Consider the following 9872-nt stretch of genomic DNA (forward strand, 5'->3'; position numbering starts at 1 on the left):
TGTTCTGTTGGTCAAAATGACCTTGGGCAAAAGGGGTTTGATAAAAAAAATAGGTAGCTTAGAATCTACTTAGACAAAGGTAAATTTAAATACATGAAGTCATGTACAATAGCGTTTGTGAACTGAATATAGCAACTGTTGATTTTGTTTATAAAAATGACTTCAAGGTCTACTTTAAAAATTTTGAAAAGACTATCCCGACGATCTGTAGTTGTTGTAGGGGATGATTTTAGAGAAGACAATATCCGTTTGGATAAAATAATTTTCAATAAAACTTTTTTTGATTAAAATCTTGCAATTCACTGTCGTTATTTAAGAAAACATAAAACAATACACTTCGGCCCATGACAATCTCTGTTAATGCTCTGTGGTATTGGTGTTGTTTTTACTATTGTTAGTGGTACTTGTTTAAAGTTTTTGTATTCCAGTTGTAGTTGTTTATTGCATATCTTGCTGTAAAGTCATTGGCGATGTCTTTTGTTTCCGCACCCAATCAATAACTATTTTTGACTACTCTCTAATAAATAAATAAATAAATTAATATTATATCCGGAGGGATAAAACAAACCCCTGGGGATTTATTACCGCCATGTCATGCAATACTGGAACATTTCAAAATTTGTACGGTGAGACAAATCATAATCATGGGACATGGGCATGTTTTATGAAACCTCGTACATGACGGTTAATCAGGTTGATGCATTAGGCTCATACGAGCTATTTTGGGCACTGAGCAACAAAATGTCACTTGCACCGAAATTAAAGCACCAATGAAAATCCCTTGTTTGTCTAAAAGGCTCTGATTCCTCACTGGAGCGATGGTACTAAAATACACAACCCAATACTGTGGGATACTGGAAATATATTTTGGTATTGGAATTCAACGCTTGAACTTCAACTGACTTAACTGACTGTCTTGGGTACCGCGGGGCAAAGTTGTCTTTTTTGTCTAGCATCTTCTTGCTGTTCATTAGGTACAGGTTGCATTGTGTTTTACCGTGACACTTCTCCGCACCATTTTATCAGAGTACATAAGTAAAAATACGCCGAAGAAGTTAGGGTGTATACTGTTATACTGTTATGCTGTATACTGCACATTGTACAAGATTGATACATACAAGCATTTAATGAAATAGTTGCATACCTCTTTCTGTTGATATACTTCTAGAGTTAGCTTATATAATCTCAAATTTTGTTCCCTTACTACTTTTGTGGAAGAAACACGTTTACAGCAATTATGCGATGTAAGAAAAATAACTCCATGATATTATATCCTAAAACCGTGCTACTCCACATACTTATCTAAATGGCAGTTATATTCAGCACATACGCAAAGAAAACGGTTTACCGCGAAATGACTTTGGTGGTCTTTGCAAACACACTTTTTTCTCTGCATCGGTAATTTAATCGCGGAACAATTTCTGCAATCCTTTTTTTCCTTGACTAATCTCTCCGATTTGTACATCACCTCCGTTTTGTTTTTTCACAGTCACTAACGGACGGCACGATCCAACTTGAGGCAGATCGCCCATGAATACTAATACATCCTAATACGTAATGACAAGAACAGTGATAAATCACCATTCGGCGTGGGCGCAGTTCCACCCAGAAATATTAATGTTAATAAAAAGCCTCTTGATCGATGTCTTGGGCTTACTTGTCATGGTTTGAACAGTACCTACATTTTAGACATTTAAAAATCTCTGAACTAACTTACAGGTATGGTATAAAGACGCCAGGGTATTCAACAACGACTGTTTGATGTGCTTTTCATGCGCAGGCCAAGGTGATTTTTTTTGTTTTATCAGGTGAGACAATAAAGCAAAATTTTATAGGTGTAAAGCTACCCCCGTACGGGAATGGTTTATTATAACAATAGGGATAGTCACTTTCCCAGGATCTTTGAATGTAAGTGTAAATGGCAGCTATATGTACTGTGTGGATATTCCTTGGTACTCCATGTGAATAGAAATAGGTGTCTGTAGAACATAACATCCGGTCTTGCGGATGTTTTGTTACCGACAACATATTCTAGCAAGGTACACATGGTACAGCAGTATACATTTAAATACTGATTTCACTCAGTCGCCTAGAACATACCTTGCGTCTTTCCTACATCAATGATAACTGTTGACTTCTTCTCTTTGCATGATTCCGTCCTATTTTCGTACTTAATAAACTTTCTCAGTTTTGGGGAATTGGCCCTGCGATTATTGACCTGGAACATCCTTATTAGTTGATGACTGGTATACGACAGTCTGTTTCGACACATAGATTCATTGTTTTTCAGAGCACATTGTAGTCTGAAGAGTCGAACTACCTGTACTGAACTGATCATATGTTACAGCACTAATATTATGCGTATGATACATTGCATAGCGTGTGATTTTATTATACATTTGTTCAAATCGTTAAATAATGAAAGCCTCTAGGGGATGTAAGAAGCTCTAGATAGTACGTAGTTATTTGTTCAAGGTTTAATGAATTGATATAATATTGGCCTGATGTTCAGGCATATTCTCAGAACTGAGTTCCCTTTCCATTGTCTTTGCATCTCTGTCCATCCACTCGTACATCTGTATCTATGGGAAACCCTCCCTCTTACAGTTGTGTTTATAAAGGAGACAAACCCAGATAATGAACTGGTGATTTTTTTTCCTGCATTGGCACATATCATATATATATATATATAGTTTATATAGTTCCGGTAGTTATATATATATATATATATAGTTTAAAGCAATGGCAACCCCATGTGCAAGCATGATATGTGCCAATGCGGGATTAAAAATCACCAGTTCATTTATCTGGGTTTATATATATATATATATATATATATATATATATATATATATATATATATATATATATATGTATATACATTTTACATTTGTATAGACGACACGAAAAAGTTCATTTCAGGACTTAAATTGCAGTTAACATCAGCGCATTTTTTAAAATCCTAATCTTGCATAAGCCATAAACTGACAAGAGGCCCTATTTCACCAGTAACGGACAATAAGCACCTATTAATAACAAGCACTTAATTGTGCATGGCGTCAATCGTTTATTCTGAACACCTTACTTATTATATTTGGCGCTATCGAGGCATTCACTGTACGAGGTAATCAACATCACTTACGCCTTTTACATGAGCCACGACTGTATCAAAAATAGAGCCTTCCATTATGGTGATCAAAAAACATTTTTTCCTGGAAAGGGAAAATTTATATTAATCCACCTAAATCCTGTCAGCGGAAAAATCGAAGCGGATTAAATCGGATTCAGATAACATAACGTCATATGTGACATTTTCTTACGCTTCACAGACAGGTTTTATGTGGATCTCAAATATCGCAGCAATGCAAATCTGCCCCACGCATTAAGGCTCTTTCAAATCAGTTGTGAAGGATCCACTAGACAAAGCAGACAGAAAGTAAGACACTAAAGCTCAGCCGCCTAGCACCTAACGGGATCCAGTCTCAACACTCCATGTTGGCTAATTCCACAGAGTAATGTCCGAATAATTGCCATGTGATATTTTCCTAACATATGCCGTCGATACCGCTGCTAAGAGGGCAAACTCGTGAGTGTACTGTCAAAAGACGTACCATTCAACGATACACCATACGGTTAACAGTTTTTACTGTTGAACAATACACCATACCGTAAACAGTTTGTACTATTCAGCAATACACCACGCTTCTTTTTACACCATGCCGTAAACAAACAGTCTGTACTATTCAACGATACACCATGCCGTGAATTCAAACAAAATAACTCTTAAGTCTTTAGAGAATTGCTTTTCTGTCGTCCAGGAATAACAGTTTTTATGGAAATCTTTCTGTGCAAAGAGATGCATTCTTGTCCTTGGCAGGAAGCAAACACGTTCTCTGTCATGTTTTTTATATCATATATTTTCAACAGCCTTTTCTGTAAAATTACCTTGTTATGTGCAGAGCTACGACAGCACAGCTGTCATGTCCATGGTAAGAAAAGTGATAAAAACTCAAAACTGCCATCAAACTAATTGTCGCCCACATGTTTTCACATGAAACAAAGCACGCGATGTTGCATGACGTATTTTCTCAAGTCAGAGAACATTTCCAGAAAAACAACGCAAACTAAAATTGAGGTAATACTTTGTATGGTGATTGCAGCATCTAGACATAGCGTGCAATGTTCAGTGGTGTAACTGATAGATAGTATATGCCAAAGATCAAAATCTCCAAGACTGACACCTTTGTAATGTCAAACGACTCAGCATGGACCAAGTTACTCTTACAGTTTTAAGACCAAACAGAAAACAGTCAGATGTTTTCAGGTCATGAGGTTTTTTACATACGGGTTCTACGTAAGAAAGCCCTATCGAAAACGAGGGACAGTCCCTATGCAGCATTCAGGTAAACGAATCTTCTACAGACATGCAACAGCTTTATTTAATTATTTCATTTTAATTATTTTATTCTTGCTTAACGCCGTACTCAAGATTTTTTCACTTATACGATCTCGGTCAGTATATAATATATTATAGATGGAAGAAACCGGAGTGCTAGGTCTAAACCACCGACCTTTGACAAGTTACTGAGGAACTTTTCCACGCGTGACGTATAGATATCAACATCATATTACTGGAAGATAAACGGTATTTAATGTCTGCACAAATGACAGTATGTGCGTCGTCCATCGTGCCCTTTTTGTCAGCAAAATCCGACGAACACCCAGAGTACTGGAATCTGCAAAAACCATGCTCAAGGCCGGGATTGAACTAGTACCTCCTGTGTCTTCAGAACACAAACATTCAACGCAAACAGTGTGAACATTACAAAATCTTATTTGGAAGGACATTTTGAGATAAATAAGTTTTGTCTGGATCGAAGTTCAGCTACCGTTACCTCCAAAACATCTTCCCGAGCAAAACAAGGCAATCTAATATTAGAAAAGCTAACACCACAGTCACATAAATAATCTTCGGATTCAGATTGTAGCGTTATATCTGACGGATACTGAATGAGAGAGTAGAGTAAATATGGCTTTTGTGAATGTGTAGCATATAGCATGTGGCATAACCATTGTAGTAAAACAAGGCAGAAAGGGTGGCAATGCATGGATATATTCGTCTATCTATATCAGAATTTGAATACAGCTAGTTCTTCACTCATAAAATTGCCTCCAGGCTAATGCGCTTTATATATAAACCAGTGGTAAATTATTCCACCTTACAGGAAAACATTTCCATTTTGTCGTTAGCCGTGTAAGTTTGAAGTTATAACGAAGTTGCCCTGACGTGTAGGGTCGAAGTCACTATTTATTAATCAGACAGCCTTTTGTCCTTGAGGAATTCATTTCCTAAACAGACTGATACACACTATGTGTCATTGCCATCTATGACGTGCCATTCGTATTGATGTAGACTCTCTTGTGTTTGATTTACAGCAGGTTTGTTCAATGTGGGATGTAATATTTTGTCGCTTACATAATGCATATGCATTCTTCATTCCCGTTTTTATTAACTTTATCCTCACACCTCAATCTGCCTTCAATGTGTACATGTGCATATGTGACACACAGCCTACTTATTTACAGACATACCATACTGGCAGGATATGATACAGACATACCACACTAGCTGGATATGATACAGACATACCACACTGGCAGGATGTGATACAGACGTACCATACTGGCAGGATATGATACAGACATACCACACTAACTGGATATGATACAGACATACCATACTGGCTGGATATGATACAGACATGTCATACTGGCTGGATATGATACAGACATACCACACTGGCTGGATATGATACAGACATACCATATTGGCTGGATATGATACAGACATACCATGCTGGCTGGATATGATGCAGACAAACCAGACTGGTTGGATCTTGCACGGCCATACCATGGTGATTGGATCTTACACGGCCATACCAGAGTGGTTGGGTTTTTCACCATTAAACACGGCTCACATATCTGAGTCGTAGGAGATTTCCTGAGTCAAGGACACAATGACCAATAGACAGAATGTGGTTCGACTTAGATATTATATTTGTTTCATTCTTCCCACTTAAGCTTTTCAGAAATACAGAACTGTACTCTTTCGTTTTCTAACCTGAAACTCGGTGTTTTCGAATGAGCTGTCCCCAACATCTCAAAGCTGTAGGCCTACGATACAAAAACATGTTTCCTTTGGCCTTACAGTATTTCTCGTTTTATACTACCTGCTTATTCGTGAATAATGAAGTCACAATTAACACAAATATACCTGGCGCATCGACAGCAAGCCAAACTTCCTTAACCGCCATTTTCGATTCGAGTGAGCCGTACCCATTATTGGCCTGAAAAAGGTAAACTCGTGGAACCACTGAACTGAAAACCAAGAACATCACACCATTAAAAAGGTCGATAAAGAACTCGTTCGAATTTCTTAACTTTTATTTTTGTTTCATTAATGAATAGAATTAACTTTATGCTGTAAGAATGGATGCTTCGGTTACATTTGCATTAACTGCGACGTTACGGTCTTTATTATTCTCTCATAATGAGAGGATATGAATTCAGAAGTACGGAAAAAGCTTAGACACCTTGAGAACTAATCTTTTCCAGATTAGTTGATTTAACGATTCAGAGCGGTTAATGTGGAAGCTTAGCTGGGAATATGGCCAACCGACCTCAGAGCTAAATTTGACCACCGTCTTCATATCTGGAGTCAGACTTTCTCTAATTAACTGGTTGTGGAGAACCGCAGTATTGGCCGACCTTCGATACTGTGATTCGGCACGGATTAATGTCCCGGGTAAACTAGAACAGGAGGTATGTCTCAGCCCAACTGTGCAAATCCACCAGGCTCAGGGAATTAATGATCTAATGACTAGACGTAATCAGAGAGGCTGAGGCGAGAGGCCATGTCCCCCTCAGGTTTTCTGTCCAGGGTAAAGAGGACTTGCGATCGGTGTTAACGCGGGGTTAGCGTGAATAGCTGTGTCTGTCATTAACATTACCACCCAATTTATCTCAAGCCGTACACGAAATGTCTGGCTACGACAAAACAAAAAGAATGAGACATCCCGTCTTTCTAATTTGTGACGTATGGGTATGTCAGTGGAAGACAACAGGTATTCAACGAACTTTACGCATACAGCCGCATGATCGTCGGCGCCAGTTTATTTCCATCAACGCCCCACGAACAGTGGAATGCACACATTCCCTGTCCCTGTGGATGGCTGTGGATTTCTTCTAACTGTTGAACTAATTGTTTAATGACATTCTCAAGATAAGGCCCATTTAAATCTTACATCCCAAAGAGATTGGTCAAAGTGAAAATAAAGTCTATTTTTATATATACGTAGAAAACGAAGGAAATAGGACACACGTACCACAAAAATTTAAAAAAAAATCGATAAAGTTTTGAAAGCCGAATAAATGGAGTTCAATATGGGGGAAAACATTATGGACGGGCCATGTTAAATGTAGTATGCACGTGACCATTCACTAACGTCGAAAGCGTCACGTCATAGTTGGCTTTGACAGCAAAAAAAAAAAAAAAAAACACAAACCTATCAGCTCGAGACTGTATGTGTGGCTTCTTATTGTGGATAGACAAACATCGATGTAATAAATCGGACTTAGAGGCTATTTTAAGTGTTAAAACCGAAGCTTTTTGGTTAATGCGTCTTTGTTCAGGGAACTGATGACGGCCACTCGCGTGACAATGCCCACATGTGGGGCAGGAGACTGCAGTAACCCTTCAGGGCGAACTGGCAAGAAAACCGCCTCGGGAGAGTCATTGAGAGAAATATCGTGACGTGACACATTACATTTCCCTATCGAAGTCAAATTTATTTAGAAAATATCTGTGTACAGAGTCTACTGGAAAGAGTCTGTTCCTAATGTTAAGGTTCTGGTATGTTCTGTAAATTCCCTGATGTAAGTACATCCATCTAAGCCTAATGCTGACACCCATGCAGGCCGGGGCGGAGACGAACAAAGCCCTCTTGCACAAAGGCATCGTAAGCCTATCAAAGTTGATCGTAAATCACTTGGATCACGATCGTAACTTACCATCGACACACCCTTGCACGAAGGGACTGTAAGCTAAGATAGGTGTAACTTACAATCAGAAATTACAATCGGGTCGACCTAGTTGTAAATATATATAATCGCTCATAAATTAACGTTAAGCACAAATACTTGCCTTAGGTACTCCGTTAGTTATTACTGTTGGATTCGATTTGCATAGATGTGCAATGCAGTTGTCTCAAAGCAGTTTAGGAAGATTTTTCACATGTTGTTAGCTGTAAAATACTGTATAAATGTAGGCTACTATAGTTAGCTGATGTAGAACTTATGGAAATAAAAGCAAAAAATGTAGGCCTAACTGTCACAAAAGAGTTCACGACGATTTTTCACATGTTCTTGTTATCTCTTGTTAGCTCTTTTGAAAATGAATGCGATACAAGTTATTGTACATTGTCCATAATGTCCATCATTATGTACCACTCAAATTTTGCCTACGATCGCCATGGGAACTTCAAAAATTCACAATCGCCTCACAGTTCCTCTGTGCAAGGGGCGCAACCTATTTTTACATTCAATGGTAAACTCAGTTGAAGCTTCGATCTTTTTGTGCAAGCGGGCCCTGGACCGTTAAAAACGACAATTTGTCAACGGAAAACACACTACCGTGACTGTAAAACTAAAAATAAACACCTTCTTTTTCAAAATGGAACAGAGCTAAAACTCTTAATTCTCTATCAGGGCCCGTTTGCGCAAAGAGAATGTAGCTACAATCGCCTTGAACACCTTGTCCGTGTTTACAGTTGATTGTAAAAATATTTTTCTCCGCTTGCACGAATGAATTGTAAGGCTATTGAGAAATTTGACTCGTACATAAAGGTGGTCTGTGTAAATGGACAATGTACCGGTCAATAATTTTTCTTGCCTTCATTTTCCAGAGAGTTTTACATCATAATGATCGAGTGGTTAACAACAACAACATTTGAAAAAAATGATCCTAACATCTTTTTGAGACAATTGCATTGCACATCTTGGCAAACCGAAACGAAAGGTACTAACTGTCTTTAACTGTCTCATGAGAAAATAATAATAATTACGCAAATTTCAGTACTTTTTCCGAGTAACGAAGTCATCTGTAGCCTAGACCCTGAAGATGTCCTTGTCAGCGACAATTACAAACGTCTCCCATCCAGTTGAAAGTGTAGTTGAAAGTAACTACCATAAAGTTACATCAAGGATTTAATTCTTAGATCTGTAATAGGATATTGCCGCAAGATTCCAGGACATCTTCATGCCAACCAATTTTTTTTCAACCTTAGTGCATGGCCGAAGCCGAAGACAGGTGCAATGCCAACGTCCTCGAGCCTCGATTGTGGATGTATAACTGATTGTGGATGTATGACTGATTGTGGATGTATGGCTGATTGTGGATGTATCATATCACTTATTGTGGATGTATCAAATACTGTGCATATATCACTGATTATGAATGTATCACTGATTGTGGATGTATCACTTATTGTGGATGTATCACGGATTGTGGATGTATCACGGATTGTGGATGTATCACTGCTTATGAATGTATCACTGGTTGTGGATGTATCACTGATTATGAATGTATCACTGATTGTGGATGTACCACTGATTGTGGATGTATCACTGATTGTGGAAGTGTCACTGATTGTGGATGTATCACTGATTATGAATGTATCACTGATTGTGGATGTATCACGGATTGTGGATGTATCACTGCTTATGAATGTATCACTGGTTGTGGATGTATCACTGATTATGAATGTATCACTGATTGTGGATGTACCACTGATTGTGGATGTATCACTGATTGT

The sequence above is a fragment of the Liolophura sinensis genome, chromosome 6, assembly GCF_032854445.1.
Source record: "Liolophura sinensis isolate JHLJ2023 chromosome 6, CUHK_Ljap_v2, whole genome shotgun sequence".
In the NCBI taxonomy this organism is placed as follows: domain Eukaryota; kingdom Metazoa; phylum Mollusca; class Polyplacophora; order Chitonida; family Chitonidae; genus Liolophura; species Liolophura sinensis.